The sequence below is a fragment of the Cervus elaphus genome, chromosome 2 (genome assembly GCF_910594005.1).
Source record: "Cervus elaphus chromosome 2, mCerEla1.1, whole genome shotgun sequence".
Taxonomy (NCBI): domain Eukaryota; kingdom Metazoa; phylum Chordata; class Mammalia; order Artiodactyla; family Cervidae; genus Cervus; species Cervus elaphus.
The window spans coordinates 6986047-7002963 of NC_057816.1; the positions used below are offsets into that span (position 1 = coordinate 6986047).

Genomic DNA, 16917 nt, shown 5'->3' on the forward strand with positions numbered 1-16917 from the left:
TTTTATCTAGTTTTTCTATATTGGACATTTTAATATATACAGAAAAGTTAATGATTAGAGCAATAGGCAATAAAATATTCTAGATTCAGCAGTTACTAACAGTTTGCTCTATTTGCCTTTTCTATATATATTTTGGGGCTTCCCAGATGGTGCGCTGGTAAAGAATTCACCTGCCAGGGCAGGAGATGCAAGAGATGCAGGAGATGCAAGAATCGATCCCTGGCTCAGGAAGATCCCCTGGAATAGGAAATAGCAACCTATTCCAGTATTCTTGACTGGAGAACTCCACGGACAGAGGGCCCTGGCAGGCCGTAGTCCATGAGGTCGCAGAGTTGAACGTGAATGAGCGACTGAGCGCACACAGCACACTGTATATTTCAGTGTGTGTCTCCTAAGAATAGAGACATTCTCCTACATAGTCATAATACCTAAGCAAATTAAAAAGCTTTAATTTAATAAGTTAAAAATTAAGAATAATTCTCTAATATCATCTAACATTCAATCTGTATTCCAAAGTCCTTCCTGGTTCCCAAAATATACTTTATAATTTTTTTCCCTTGGCCTAGGATCCAAGCAAGGCTTATATGTTGAATGTGATTGTTCAGTTCAGTCGCTCAGTCGTGTCCGACTCTTTGCGACCCCATGAATCGCAGCACACCAGGCCTCCCTGTCCATCACCAACTCCCGGAGTTTACTCAAACTCATGTCCATCCAGTCGGTGATGCCTCTTTTAAATTTACATTAATCTCCCATTTCTTTTGTTTTTTAACAACTTTGATAGCTTTTTACCTAACTTGGCGTATATTCTTTTTTTTTAAACATTTATTTATTTATTTGGCTGCGTCGGGTCTCTGTTGGGTCCTGCAGGATCTTTTCTTGCCACACTGACTCCAGTTGTGGCACGTGGGCTCCAACGTGCACCAGCAGTATCAGTGCACTGGGCTTAGCTGCTCTGCAGCATGTGGGGTCTCAGTTCCCTGACCAGGGAAGGAACCCCATCCCCTGCATTGCAAGGCGATTCTTTTTTTTTTTTTTAACTTTTTTTTCAGATCATTTATTTGGCTGTGCCAGGTTTTAATTGTGGCATGTGTGATCTAGTTCCCCCACCAGGGATCAAACCCAGGCCCCCTGCATTGGGAGCCCAGACCCTTAGCCACTGGACTGCGAGGGAAGTCTCTGGCCCGTGTTCTTATAGTTGGCCAGCATTCTGGATTTATCTGATTGTGTCACTTAGCCAGATCCTCTACCAGCTACAGTCCTTGTATACTCCAAATGGAGGCTTTCAGCCCTGATTTTCTTTCTCTGGAATGAGTGATAGTCGCTCAGCTGTGTCTGACTCTTTGCAACCCCATGGACTGTAGCCCACCAGGCCCCTCTGTCCATGGAATTTGCCAGGCATACTGGAGAACACTGGAGTGGGTTGCCATATCCTTCTCCATCTTTCTCTGGAGCATTCATCTGAATCAGTTTCCCCTCTATGGTTGTTTACTATCTCTCTCCACTAGAATATAAGCTCCAGAGGGAATCAGCGTGTATCTGTTGGGTTACCTGTTCCAGTCAATTCTCTAACCAATGCATCACAGGTACTCAGCATGTAGGTGCTGTGTGAATCAGTCCTTCAATTCAGTGACTACTTGTGTCAATACTATTTAACACCTATTGAGAAATTGCTATAATAATTTATGCTGTTCCTTAGAATATCTCAGATTTTTTGAAGCCTTGAATTCCTGAAAATATCATTCCACACTTGTCTAGGCTTGCAGAGGTGTGGAATTTCCCCTAGCAATTTGAAGGCATACCTCTTTATTATCCATATCTCCCTGGCCATGAAGGGTCCAGATCTATTTTATGATTGAGTCACTGTACCCAACCAGGTGTTTGGTATATGTGGCCTGTTTTCTTCTCCTTGGATCCATTATTTCTGCTTATTTATCAGTCATAAGTTTATTTTTTTGGCCACACCATGCGAAATGTGAGATCTTAGTTCCCTGATCCCTTAGTTCAGGGATCAAACCCTTGCCCCCTGCAGTGGAAGCACAGAGTCTTAATCACTGGACCACCAGGAAAGGCCCTGGTTAGAAGTTTATAGCTTGCTGTTTCTTGCATTCTCTAGGAACTCTGATCTCATAGTTAAGGCAGTAAAGTGGAGATATTGGGTGTGGACAGAGTTGTAAAGATAAACTACAGAAGGCTCAAACCTATCAGTAGGATCGTCTTAGCAAATGAGGATAGCTAACATTGACTGAATTCTTATAATAATCAAAATAATCTCGTAGGTACTATACTGAGCACTTAACATATTCTCTATCATATAATCCTTCCAACAACCCTCTAAGATAAGAACTGTCAGTCTCTCAGCTCTACTTAACTAGAAACTGCCTGGGCCAGGCCCGGAGCCAAGGCAAACCTGAACCCAGAACTGCATGGGGAACCATTGTACTGAATTGCTTCTGCTGTTGCTAGCCGAGTCTGACAACCTGTTCTAGCCTTTCACAGCATGGTCTGCCATTCTGGCTAGGAGTCAGGGAGCAAGGTTGTGGAGCCACCTGTCCGTTCATTCAATAAATGCTTGTTTCTTAAAAATTATTATTATTTTTTTTTTGCCATGCCACGTGGCATGCAGGATCTTAGTTCCTGGACTAGGGATCAAATCTGTGCCCCCTGCAGTGGAAGAATGGAATCTTAACCACTGGACCACCAGGGAAGTCCCAGTGAATGCTTGTTGAATGAATGCTTCAGAGGCAAGTTAAGAACATAAATGCCAAAAGACAATGATGTTTATTTTCTTCCTCAGACCTCTGCCTTCCCAAGATTAACCACTCTGGGCCTCCTCTGGTGATATCTGAGTGTAGAGAAACTGTTGCCCCTCTTCTAAGAGGCATGCACAGGCACCCAGTCAAGACGGACAGTTTTCTGTTACGTGAGTCTCTCAGATTGCGCTTCACAGTATATAAACTGTGAACTAAATCATCAGACTTGTTCTTTGGCTGAATTACATTTTCTCCTGGAATATGAGATGCATTCCACTGAGACCACAGAAAGAAAAAGTGAAGATCAAGACACCATGACACCACCTTGTGTAAGTGCAGATATTCTTAATCATCTGAGTAGCTAGAACTTTATATAATATATATATATTTTTACTAAACTTTACCAAAATGTGCACATTACAGGGAATTGTGGGCTCTTGGGTGATTTTATATGTTTTTATTATTCTTTCTTTGCATATTCCCAAAGATCCCTGTTTTTGTCTTTTCCTTTTTGGCCACAAATTGCGACAGTTGGAACTTCCCTGACCAGGGGTTGAAACTGTGTCCCCTTCAGTGACAGCTTGGAGTCTTAACCACCGGACTACCAGGGAAGTCCAAGATCCCTGTTTCTAACAACAAGTTGTATAAAAGTGGCATTATTGTATGGCTTTTGTTCAAGTGCCCTCTTGGTCCCATTAATTCATTCAGCCAACACTGAACACTCACCAACGTGCTAGCTGGAAATACAACAAATATCAGGGACCAGGTTCTTACCCTCAGCTTCCTGTCTGTCTCATCCCGAGAGAGATGCCTTAGTAAACCAGTTACCACGCACTGTGAGAGGACTTGAAGGGACCTGTGTACTCTGCCTGGTGGGAAATGCAGAGGAGGCAGGGTGACTGCTTAGAGAGGTGATCCCAGAAGGCTTCCTGGTGGAGATGACCATTTGGGGCTGGACTTAGCAGGGTGAGAAGGGGTTGACATTGGGTGAGAAGAGGACAACAAACATTCTAAGCAGGAAGAATAGTGTTGCCAACGTATGATGACCAGAAACCATGTGACTCACTTGGGAAAAGGTGAAAAAAGTAGTTTGGTGTAGCTGGAACAGAGAGAGGATTATAGAGACTGGGAGGAGGTGAGCTGGGGGTGGGGGGAGCCTTGCATGCAAGAATAAGGAAACTGGCCTTTGTTCTGTAGGTGACAGGGAAAAAGACTCCAGCATGTCTGCTTTTCATCATTTGCTGAGCAGAGATTGAGTCAGCTGGGAGCAGCATGGGAGTGGGTCAAAATGGGACACTAAGTAGGTCCCTGGCACAGAGTCCCCTGCTCAGGAGGTCTGTTCATTAGATCACTGGAATGAACAGTTCAGAAGTGAGAGGATGAGACTAAAAACTAAGGCACAGAAAATGGGGATGAGAACAAGAGGACAGACTGGAGGATAAATCCTATTTGACAGAATTTGCTGATTAATTTTGAATGATGGTGATGAGGGAGACACCAGGCTTACAACTAATCATAGCTGATGTCTTTCACCAAATGCCTACTTTGCAGGTAGATTCTTTGCCTGCAGTATCTCCTTTTCTCCCATAATCACCATATGAGAGGAGTTATGTTATTATCTGCATTTTATAGATGAGGAAGTTGGGCCCTGGAGTGGTCAAAGTGTCTAGGCAGGTATATCACTTTGAATCCAAGGATTTGAACCCAAGGGAAGGAAGGAAAGCAACCACCAGGCACAGTTAAAGAGTGGCAGATTCAGGCTCCCCAGATTCACAGCCAGGCTGCCTGAGGGCCATATTAGGCCACAGATGTGTACTGCTTGGCCCATATTTTTTTTTCAAATGAATTTTTAGAAGTTCTTTTTTTTTTTTTTTTGATGCAACCAGTTTTAAAGTCTGTTGAATTTGTGGCAATATTGGTTCAGTTTTATGTTTTGATTTTTTGGGGAGGGGCCATGCAACATGTGGGGGATCTGAGCTCCCTGACCAGGGATCGAACCCACATCCTCTGCATGGACAGGCAAAATCTTAACCACAGGACCGCAAGGAGAGTCACTGGGCCCATAGAATATTCTGAAAGCAGTTTTTAGAACTAATTGCTGATGTTTAAAAATAGAGTACCTATTAAAACCTGGGTTTCTGGTTTTTCCTGAAAAGTAAGAAGCTCTGGCTGCCCGGGCCCGTAGAGCAACTCTTGCTGCCCATCTGCCTTGCGTTTGGCGGCTGTGGACCAGAGCCCGCCAGCCTGCCTGGGTCCCTGCCCCCCTGCAGATGCTCAAGTTTGCTGGTTCAGTTTGACACCAGGCCGTGCCTGCTCACTCGATCTCATGTCAAGCCCAGGCCTCCAGCTGATGGCCAAATACTCTTTCTGAATGTTAGGGAATATAAGATAAAAACAGTAATGCATTTTGCTTTGTTTTTTCTTCCATGCTGTGGGAATTGAGAAAAAGTAAATACCCCCCCATGCTTGAGTGCCCACAAGGAGGAGGTTTACCTACAGGCCAAAGGTCAATGGTCATAGTTCCCGGAAACAACACCCATTAAAATGAAGTGTCAATCACCCCTTGGAAAATGGCCAAAGTAATGAGAGCTATGCAAATCGTGTTGTGATTTTTTTGTGTGTGTTTAATTTGTTTTGTAATTGATTAATTTGCTTGAATTTTTAAAAAGTTTTTTTTTTTTTTTTTTTTTGCTGTGGACCATTTTCAAAGTTTTTATTGAATTTGCTACAGTATTGCTTCTATTTAATGTTTTGGGTTTTTGGCTGTGAGGCATGTGGGATTTCAGCTCCCCAATCAGAGATGGAACCCATTACTCACTGCTTAGTGAAGTCTTAACTACTAGACCGCCAAGGAAGTCCCTGCTGAAATTTTCAGCTGTGAACTTTGAACATATTATAAGGAAGTTTTTGGAGAAAACATGTGTGTGTGTGTCATAGCTTACATAGCTTGGAATTCTCTGTAGACATTCAAGTTCAGAACATTTTTTAAAGGTTTTTGCAATTTACTAAAGGTTGAAACGTGTTTCTGTTCCATTTAGTTAGAATGTGAGGCACAGGATGACAAACAGGTATCTGTCCACGTTAACTATTTTGTTCCATCTAAGATGTAACAAGGGCCATAGCAGCCACCAGTTTGGACAAATGATAGATTTTATGTTTGTGTGAGATTGTTTGCAATTTGTAAACTGCACTTAAGAGACCCAGGTGCAAACAGGTGCAAGGAAGAGAGGAGACAGCAGAGCTTTAGAGTTTGGCTCCTAATCTGTGTCCTGTATGCGACCCCAGAAGGTTTTCCTCTGTGCTTGGCTGCCTGACTCAGGGACTGAAGGAAGGCGGCAGCTGCTGCTCCTGGGCACGGATTTCTCAGAGGCCACTGGGCACTCCTCTGGGATGGCCACTGGGTCTCAGAGGTTCATTGTCCATCTTGCAAGGGTTATCGTGTTGTCAGACCACCCTGACCCAACTCTTAAGAGGTCTGCCCTGGGATCTTCCCCCTAGTGGGCCCAAATTAATCTCACAAGGTTTGCACTGCAGATCAATTTGATCTCAGGAGCTATTCCTACCCTGATTACTTAAGGCTTGAGAGGTCACACTCTGGTGCTCCTTGGACTCTGACTCCTGCCCAGCACATTCTCCTTCCTCCCTTCCTCTCCTCCTCAGAAATTCTCCACCCCCAGTCCCCTGGTGTGCACACCCAGGGTGGGACCTGGATGTGTGTTGTGGTCAGTTCTGCCATTTTTGGCAGTATCGCCTGGAATCCATCATGTCTTATTGATATCATATAGACAAATGCCCGTATTAGGTGGATGGCACCATGCTGAGCCAGGGACACAACAGACAGGTGCCCCACCCTTGGGGACAAGAGGAACTTGTCCCCAACTTGGTACTTTATTTCAGTCACATTATAATTGGCTCAGTGGTAAAGAATCCACCTGCCAACACAGGAGACTAAAGAGACACAGATTCAATTCCTGGGTCAGGAAGATCCCCTGGAGAAGGAAATGGCAACCCACTCCAGTTTTCTTGCCTGGAGATTCCCACAGAGGGGCCTGGAAGGCTACAGTCCATGGGGTCGCAAAGAGTCAGACATGACAGCACACACACATATTGTAATTTCATTTTTGTAGTATCACCTATAAAACCTAGACTCCCCCAAAGATCCAGACAGGTTCTTGGTAAAATTCTACTGCTTCTTCATTCTTTGACAAGTATTTCTTCAGCACCTATCAGGCACTATTCCAGAAGTCAGGATTGTAACAGAGAACAAAGCTGACGAATACCCCTGTTCTGTTGCTTATGCTATTGTGGAAGGAGACAGAAAACCTGTGTCCATATGTAACATGAGCTAAGAATTTTTGAGAAAAACCAAGCAGGGTAGCAGAGAGAAAATGACAGAGGGGACTGGCTGGACTGTGTTTTTTGGAGAAAGTGGTTGGGGAAGGCCTTTCTGATGAGATGACTCTCCAAGTCAGGCCCAGAAAGGGGTGAGAGAGAAGCAACTGGTTGGAGGAAGTCCTTTTCAGGCAGGAGGCTGAGGGAACAGCGCCTCCCAGTGGTGAGCGCTCCTAGCCCGTCTGAGGAATAGGAAGTCACTGTGGGAACATCCGGGCTCCTCGGTTTCCTCCTGGGCAAATCCATGGGCCGGTTGAGAGGCACAGATGAATCATTTACATGGAGACATTTAAGTAAACCATCAAACACTGTATCAAAGTTATTCTCTTTATATTGACTTCATCAAATATTTGTAGAATGCCTAAATCATCATGGATCATAATTATTTACGATTCTGGCCTTTCATTTTTTTTTTTTTTATTATTGAGGTGAAATCCACATAACGTATAATTAACCATTTTAAAGTGTATGATCCAGTGAAATTTAGTGCCTTCAGGTGATTGTGCAACCATTACCTCTATTTAGTTCTGAAATTTTTTCATCACCCTGCCCTTTCATTTGTAAAAAAAAAAAAAAAAAATTATTTATTTGGCTGCACAGGAGTCTTAGTTGCAGCATGCAGGATCTTCATTTGCAGCGTGTGGGGTCTAGTTCCCTGACCAGGGGTTGACCCGGGGCCTGCTGTGTTGGGAGAACAGAGTCTTAGCCACTGGGCCACCTGGGAAGTCTCTCATTTTTAATATTAGTTTGTCACCACTCTTTTTTTTAATTTGTAATTAATTTATTTGACTGTGCTGGATCTTAGCTGCAACATGGGAGATCTTGAATTTTTGTTGCCATGTGGGATTTTTTTTTTTTTTTTTTTCTTCTTTTTCAGCTGTGGCATGCAGGATCCTATGTGAGATCTAGTTCCCCAACCAGGTGTAAGGCTAGGTCCCCTGCATTGGGAGCATGAAGTCTTAGCCACTGAACCACCAGGAAAGTCCCTGTTAGCATTCTTGAAAAAGGATTGTTCCCCCCATATCTGACTGTGCCCTTTCTGGCTGGCCTTTACCAATTCTTGTGATTCATCTATGTGTTTATTCAATAGATATTTATCTCACATGTGTTGTGCAGTAGGCACCATGCTGGTAGGTACCGGTAATACAGAAGACACACAGGTGCCCGAATTTAGGGGACTCATAATCCAGTGGAGGATTTAGACACTAACCATAAATTATCAGAAAATTGATTTAAATCATGATAAATGCTTTTTTTTAAAAAGTGCTTCCAGAATTACTCTTAAAGCATTTGTGAAGTTATTAAAGCTACCAGAAGTGAGGTGCCACTAGCTACTAGAGCTTAGAATAACATGACTAAATTGTTTTTATGATTGTGCCCTTGGTTCAAAGACACTGGAGAGAAAGATCACCTCAGGAAAGTGACTTGGATGTTGTCAGGGCAGAGAGCAGAACGGCAGGCAGAGGTGAACACACTGGTACTTCATTCATTTCCTCCTGATAACAGCCGTTTGCAAGGCCAGATACTGTTACCGACCACTTCCATTTTATAGATGTGGAAACTGAAACTTAGAAGGTCCTGCCTCGCCTGAAGCCACCTGGCGGGCCTTATAGCCAATGTCTCCCTTCAGCCGTCTATCCGGCAAAGCTGAAGAGCATTTTGTCCAATAGGGGGCAGTCGCGCATCTGGTTGGAAGAAGGCGTGCACGCCCGCGCCGGGCCTGCTCCAGACTTCCAGGAGAGGGCGCTGCTGGGCTGGCTTCGGAGTCGCCTGGCCGGATCTCCCTGGGTCCTGCCCTCCTGCCCCCTACCCGCCCACCTTCTCACCAAGACGCCTGACCCAGCAAGCCCTCAGCACCCTCGGGCCTTTTCTTACACACTGATGTGTGCATCTGTGTTTTCCTAGATGATTGTTTCTTAATCACGCTGTGGAATAACAAATCAGTAACCTAGTCACCTCAAGTGATGAGCTAGTGGTCACCAAAACACGGGGAATAGCCCCCTGGGCAGGAGCCACAGAAAATGCTAGCGTGGTCCTCGCGGCCACGTGGCGCAGCGGTGCCACCATGGTGCCGCCGTGGCACGTCCGTCATGTAGGCACAATCGTGGGGTTTTTTTCAGGCGGGATGACCTGGCAACATTTCCACCCCACCCACAGCTAGTTTCGCTTTCCTAATGTTGTTAAAAAGTACCTTCTAACTGAAGTAGGGTGGTTGAACAGGTTCCAACATTTTACTTAGCTTTTCTATGTGATCATTGAAGATTTCTCCCTTCTAGTGGGCCTTTTTCCTACTCTCTCTGGAAGAAGACCAGGACTGTCACCTTTGGCATTTGTCCAAAGTCCAGGTCCTAATAGCTTTTGGACTGCGGTTTTGGAAGAATTGCTTTTTAATCTGGAAAGTGCCAGCCTTATACAGAGCAGTAACACGTCCTGCCAAGAATCGTCAGTAGGCGGAGCTATGCTCATGTTCTGCTGACCTATCTCTTTTTAAAGGGGAAGGGGGCTGATTTGGTGGGGGGTGGGGGGGAGAAAATTGTGGATAGGTCAGTTTGGAAGATTGTATGAACCTTTGCTTTCTTCAACGTGATAAACTCTGGTTTACCAAAAAGAGCAGGCAGTGGGAGGAAACTGAGGTGTGAAGTGATTGCGAGATCCCTGCGTTCACCTACTAAGCTGAGTGCAACAGAGAAAGGCTTCTTTGAGCCGTGCTGTGGGAAGCCATGTGGCATCAGCTTTTGGGACAATCTCAATTTCTGAGGCAGAAGACACTGGTCCTTTGCTGAGTGCATCAGACTGCCACCAATTCTCCGTTCTGAAAATGTGGCCATCAGAGAGGCCTGTGAGCAGCGCTGTGAAACAGTTGTTACCTGCTCAGGAATGACCTTACCCAGGCCGTAAGCTCCCTGCAGGATTCCTCCACTTCCCTTATCATGCAAGTCTTTTGGTAATAATCACCTGCATTTGTAGGACCTTAAAGAATTTTTTATACAACAAGACACAGATTGGTTATTGACCTTTTTTTTCAGTTTAGGCAACAAACCTCTTCTTTGGTGATTAAAAAAAAAAATCATAGATGAAAAGAAAAGGAAAATGCAATGGAGATCAGTTCTAGGAAAGAAAAGAAAATTATTTGTGTCAGCAGTCCCAGCTGAGGCACACAAACCTGGGAAGACTTACCCTTTTTACAGGAATAGTCTTCTCTTTACCAGAGATTCATGCTTGGACTTATTTAAATATGAGACTCTTCTGGAGGATGTAAGTAGGTAGGAGGATAGACAAACCAGAGGATAACTATCCAAAGCTGTTACTAGTGGAGGACGTCTTAAATGAAAACAAAGGGTCTGATTACCAGTGAGTCAGGAAGGGCTGAGATCTCCATTTAGAAAACCCTGACCTGTGCAGACATCAGGGCAGGTGCATAAAGCCAGGTGTAGCCAGGCTGGCATGATCAGTCCCACAGGAGCGCCTCAAAGCAGAGGCTGTGGCCTTTTAGAGCTCCTCACTGCTGTGGTTTCTTGTTCAAAACACTCAGTGACTGTCAGACCCACATGTTGACTGGTCAGATTTGATGCATTTATAAGGAGAACGATCCATCCACTCGTGACCCAATCTGGTGCCGAATCAGAACGTGACGCTTCTCACCCCTCTCGCCTCTGGAAGAGGACTGAACAAGAAGGCAAAAGCTTCACATGCCCAGAGGCAAACAGATGCTACAGAGATGAATTTTTTAAAAAAGAAATAAAGCGGGCTTAATCTGGGAGTTCGATCACCACGAAGAATGTGTTTCTATTTCATCACTCAGTTTCTGGTTCCGCCTTCCAGCTCAGACCTGTGTGTGCAGCGGCGGCTCCGGAAGCGCCTTCACTCTCAGCCCGTCTCCTTGCCCCCCGGGCACAGTCCCTCACGCGCACCTGGGCTGCTTCCTTCCAGGACACCCCCTTTCCTGAGTCCTCCTCTGAACCTACCAAAGACAGACAGATTGGGACGGCACTCTCGGGTGGTGCTAGTCTTCCCGAAGGTTGTGCTCACCCCTCGGAAGAACTTCTGCTTGGTGATATTTCCGAGGAGTCCAGGGAGGCACCGCTTGGACACTGATTCAGTCGGGAGGAAGGTAGCACAGCTTTTCGATGCCTATCTAGTCCAGCTCAGTCAGCCTGGGGAAGGGCAGGTGTGTGTCTCCGGCTGCTGTGGGAGTGAGGGAGTGGCTTTAGTAACTTTTGCACCAAGAATCCTTCGGATATTATGAGGTTTCTCCTCAATTCCCTCATCTTAAAGTTTTTACCCACTCATGCAGCATCCATAGGATTGGGGCTTCTCTTTTGTCTTGGATATATGCATCTTCTTTTTACAAATTACGTTTTTTAAAAACAACTTTTATTTATTTGTTTGTTCAGAATTTCTGGCTGTACCCTGCTGCATGTGGGATCTTAGTTTCTGGGCAAGTGATTGAAACCCCACCCTCTGCATTGGAAGGCAGAGTCTTAACCCCTGGACCGCCACGCAAGTCCAGTCTTAGTTATATTCTCAAAGGAAAACTCACGAGAATGACAGACTCTGAAAAACACAATGCAAAGAGGAGGCTCAGGCTGTCAGGTCAGATCCAAGCGTGCAGGTTGGGGGCATAAGGAGAACAAATCTGCATTATTGACCAGTGAAGAATTCCCTCTAAATAATCTTTAAAAATAAATATCATTTCCTCCTTTTATTTGCTTATTTATGGCTGTGCTGGGTCTTCGTTGCTGCAAGTGCTTTCTCTGGTTGCAGTGAGTGGTAACTACTCTTTGTTTAGGTGCGTGGGCTTCCCATTGCGGGGGGCTCCGCAGTTGCGGCTCCCGGGCTCTAGACACCGGCTCAGTAGTTGTGGAGCCTGGGCTTAGTTGCTCTGCAGCATGTAGGATCATCTCAGACCAGGGATCGCACCCGTGTCTCTTGCACTGGCAGGCGGATTCCTTACCACTGAGCCACCAGGGAAGCCCCCCACCCAAATGATCTTTGAAAGGAATGGAACCAAGGGCGTAAGTCAGAGTATATGTAGCGGCCCTGGTTAGGAGGTTGTCTGTCCCATCTGTTAACAGATAGTTGCATGATGGGGGCAGCAAGCCCTGAACATCAGCAGTGCTCTGTAAAAAGAGCTGACAAAGTATTCAGCTACAGACTTGCTCTGCCTTCTTGTCCAGGCTGGCATGTGCCAGAAAGAGAGTGAAATATTGAAGGGGCAGCCCAAGTGTGAGTTCTGCAGAACAAACCGCCTGGAAAGGGAGAGCACCTTTAGATCCAGAGGAGCAGCGAGGGCCCAGATGAATGACGTTACCCACGTGTGCCTCCCTCATGGGGAGCCCCGAGACTGTGGCTGTTTGGGGCTCAGAGTCACACGTGGGACACTCCAGCTGACAGTGTGGTTTCCTGCCCTACACGTACCCTGTCAGCAGGATACCGTTGACATGATTTGCTTGCCGAATTATGGCACATCATGCACAATATCTTTTAAGTTCAATTAAATTAATGTTTAGAAATACTGTAGGTAGAAGAGGCCAGAAAAGCACTATAGTAAACAGTGATTACTGAGATCAGAGTGCCTGGAACTTGAGCACCTTGTGGATTTGTAAGAGTTATCCAGAACAAGTCCGTGTCTCTTCTAGGAAGCATGTAAGTTCCTGAAGGAGATCAGCACTGATTGAGCTATTTCAGGTAGCTCAGGGCAGACTAAGGAGGGGAGGAAAGAGAGAGGACATCAGAAAACATCTCTGAATACCAGGAGTTGTTACCTCCCTCTGCAAAAACACCAGGGGCTGAATTGTTTGGGTCAGTTACGTAGTAAAAAAGACAGACTGAGGCAGAAACCCTGGGCGCAGACTTTGGAGGCCACGTCCAGGGAGGAGAAGCCCACAGCCGCCTCTTTGACTTCACAGGTGACGTAGCTGAACCCCAGACCTCACTGTAAGATGTGGAGTCACTCTAAATTTATAAGCTTATTAAACTCACGTGTTTGACTGTCTACACAGTCCTCCTTTAGAGAAAACACACAGAATGCTTCCAGCCACACCTTCTTAAACCACTTGGCTGACAATTTTTTACTTCTAATTACTCTAGTGAGCGTCTCTGTTATTTACAAAGTTTGGGGAAGGCGGGGGTGGGAGTGTAGAGGGGTCAAATTCAGCCCATCTTTTGGAGTCAGTCTGAACTGTCAGAGACCAGAGTAGAGGACCCCTGTCTCCCTCTCTCGATTTCTCTCTCTCTCACACACACACTTACACACGCATGCACACCCTCAACTATCTGATTTGCTGTGGCCCTGGGGCCAGGGTCAGGGTTTTTTAGTTTGTTTACACTTTTTCATTAGCTTCCTAGTTCACCCCAAAGCTCCCCCTCTCCATTCACTTTAAAAAAATTTTTTAAAAATAAAAAATAAAAATTAAAAAAATTTTTAAATTTATATGGCTGTGCTGGGATCTAGTTCCCTGACCAGGGATCGAACCTGGGCCCCCTGCCTTGGGAGCATGGAGTCTTAGCTACTGGACCACCAGGGAAGTCCCCCCATTCACTTTTTTTCCCCCCATTCACTTTTGTTTCAGTAAAATGAGAAGGCTTCTTCTTCCCTTTCCTTTTTTTTTTCTTTCTTTTGTTAGTTGTTGGCCAGATCAATGAGACGCTTGTCATAAAGTAGTTAGAAGTATTTTAGGAAGAGCATGGCCTGACTCGCTATGGCACTTGGGTCAGTTCACAAATCTCCACAGTCCAGGGCTTCCTTCTGTGGCCTTGGGGTTGGGGCCCGAGAGCAAGGAGCAGATGCTCTGGACACAGCCCCAGGTGGTACTGTGGGTGGGTCGGCATTGCTCCTTCCTGACCTTGGCCTTGACACTGAGCCCCAGAAGTGGGATAAACAGTGATTTGACCCTTCTTCAGCCACCCCTGCATGACTTGCCAGGCCGCACAGTTCCCACCTGTGTTCCAGGAACAGAGGCAGAATGAGAAGAGTGTTTCCTCTGATGCAGGTTGACAAGATGTTTTCAAGGATGAGGCAGCCGGGATCGGGGGAGCCCCACTCCCTTGTATGTAGAGGCGTCAGAGTTCTGACGGGAGGGCACAAGGACACCCCTCCTTCCTGGGGGCTCTCACTCAACACAGCCAGTTAGACAGCCAGGGGCCGGGGACCAGGGGCCATCGAGGTAAACTGCAGGCCTCGTAAGCGAATGCTGTTGTCCCTCCCGGGCTGGCGACAGCGTGGCCTGCCGCAGCGGGAGCGTGACTGAGGGGCAGCTGTGCTGGGCAGGCGGCCCTCCCCACACCAGCTCCCCCGGGGCGTGTCTTCACTAAACCTGTGCTGTCTGTGACTGTCAGGCCTCTTCCAAACTACCTTCCCTCATGGGTCATGAGGAGCTGGGTTTCTTTTTTTTTTAAATTAATTAATTAATTTTGATTGGAGGCTAATTACTTTACAATATTGTGGTGGTTTTTTGCCATACACTGACATGAATCAGCCACGGGTGTACATGTGTCCCCCCGTCCCGAATCCCCCTCCCACCTCCCTCCGGGTTGTCCCAGACCAGCCCTGAGCGTCCTGTCTCATGCATCGAACTTGGACTGGCTATCTGTTTCACATATGGTAATATACGTGTTTCAGTGCTTTTCTCTCAATCATTCCATATTTGCCTTCTCCCACAGAGTCCAAAAGTCTGTTCTTCACATCTGTGCCTCTTTTGCTGTCTCACATATAGGGTCATTGTTACCATCTTCCTAAATTCCATTTATGTGTTAATATACTGTATTGGTGTTTTTCTTTCTGACTTACTTCACTCTGTATAATAGGCTCCAGTTTCATCCACCTCATTAGAACTGACTCAGATGCGTTCTTTTTAATAGCTGAGTAATATTCCATTGTGTATATGTACCACAACTTTCTTATCCATTCGTTTGCTGATGGACATCTAGATTGCTTCCATGTCCTAGCTATTGTAAACAGTGCTGCAATGAACATTGGGGTACACATGTCTCTTTCAATTCTGGTTTCCTCAGTGTATATGCCCAGCAGTAGGATTGCTGGGCCGTATGGCAGTTCTGTTTCTGATTTTTTAATGAATCTCCACACTGTTCTCCATGGTGGCTGTACTAGTTTGCATTCCCACCAACAGTCTAAGAAGGTTCCCTAACCTCTACACCCTCTCCAGTATTTATTGTTCATAGGCTTTTTGATGGCAGCCATTTCTGACCAGCATGAGATGGTACCTCATTGTGGTTTTGATTTGCATTTCTCTGATAATGAGTTTTGTTGAACATTTTTTCATGTTTGTTAGCCATCTCTGTGTCTTCTTTGGAGAAATGTCTGTTTAGTTCTTTGGCCCAGTTTTTGATTGGGTCATTTAAGGAGCTGGGTTTCTTATGAGCATTCAATCTGCATCCCTAGAGAAGGAACCAGTGAACCCAGGACAGCCTCAGGAGCTGTCCTCAGGAGCCTCAGGAGAGCCCCAAGGACACAGGAATCTTCTGGAGACAATGGAGTTCAGGGGGTTTGTAGAATTGAGCCCAGACTCCAGTGGGAGCTCATTAAACCCTGTTGAGAGGAACCTGGCAATTGTTTGAGGAAAGGGAGACAGAGAAGAGGCTGAGGAAATTGTGGAGCTGGAGGACGACAGGAGGAGAGGCTTAGTTATGCTAATTAATTAGACTCACTTGAAGGGAATAAAACTTTCATTGGGTGGCCAAAAGGAGTTCTTAGCAGAAAAAAAATTGCAAACTTCTGCACTGGGGATTGAGAAAGGTGTGATGGGCCAATGCCTTAGAAAGGAGGGAGACAAGGAATCCCCATCAAGTGGTTAGAAATAAGTACTTTCACTGCTGAAGTGAAGTGAAAGTCACTCAGTTGTGTCCGACTCTTTGTGACCCCATGGCCTATACAGTCCATGGAATTCTCCAGACCAGAATACTGGAGTGGGTAGCCTTTCCCTTCTCCAGGGGATCTTCCCAACCCAGGAACTGAACCCAGGTCTCCCACACTGCAGGCAGATTCTTTATCAAGTGAGCCACACAAGGGAAGCCCTTCACTCCTAAGCCAGGGTTCAATCCCTGGTCGGGGAACTAAGATCCTACAAGCTGCATGGCTAAGCAAAAAAAAGAAAAAAAACCAAGGGCCGGCAGGCTTCCCAGTCATGAGTGGATGTCTCCTGTGTTTCTGCCAATAAAATGTGCCATTTTGATGTCAGGTAACACTTAAGTGTTTTTGTGTGCATGTGTGTGGTCGTCTGCTGAGCAATTCTGAGTTTTAAGAAAATGTTGGTGAAGTCCGCAACCCACAGTTCCCGTCGCCGAGCTTCCGCCCAGGCCATGCTCGGGGGCCCTTGCTCCCGGCCCCTCGCCCTAGAGCATGTCCTTCTGTCAGGACCCTTGCCCTTCCTCCAGGAGAGCTGGGCTCCGGCCCTGACGCGTGGGGCAGGGGGAGGCGCAGGAGAGTCCTCTCCTCTGCGGTGTCGTTGCCACCAGTCGTTGAAGGCTTTGCGCTGAACCAAGATGACGTAGGGGTGACACCACGCGCCAGGAGCGGGAGCTTGCTTGCCTCGAGTTACAGGAGCAGAGAGAAAGGCTTAGTTCCGGTTGGCACCTTCAGCCTCAGTCAGAGGGTGACAAGAGCCTCAGAGGCTGGCTGGATGTCTGAATGTCGCTCTGCTCACTTGGATGAAGGGACTGGCTCTCTGGGAATTAGAGGCACAACTGGGGCTTTGACTAGATTTTTAAGATAAAATTGGCAAGGACACGATACGGAAACCCAGGTTACCATTTTAAT

General features: G+C 46.1%; 1 long non-coding RNA gene across 1 annotated transcript in view; it reads left to right on the plus strand.

Annotated features, from left to right (window-relative positions):
• LOC122709367 overlaps positions 1-16917 on the plus strand; it is a 32561-nt gene that overhangs the window by 5486 nt on the left and 10158 nt on the right. The window contains exon 3 of the long non-coding RNA XR_006345492.1: positions 2795-3079. This is a non-coding gene — a long non-coding RNA (uncharacterized LOC122709367). The remainder of the gene's footprint in view (positions 1-2794; positions 3080-16917) is intronic.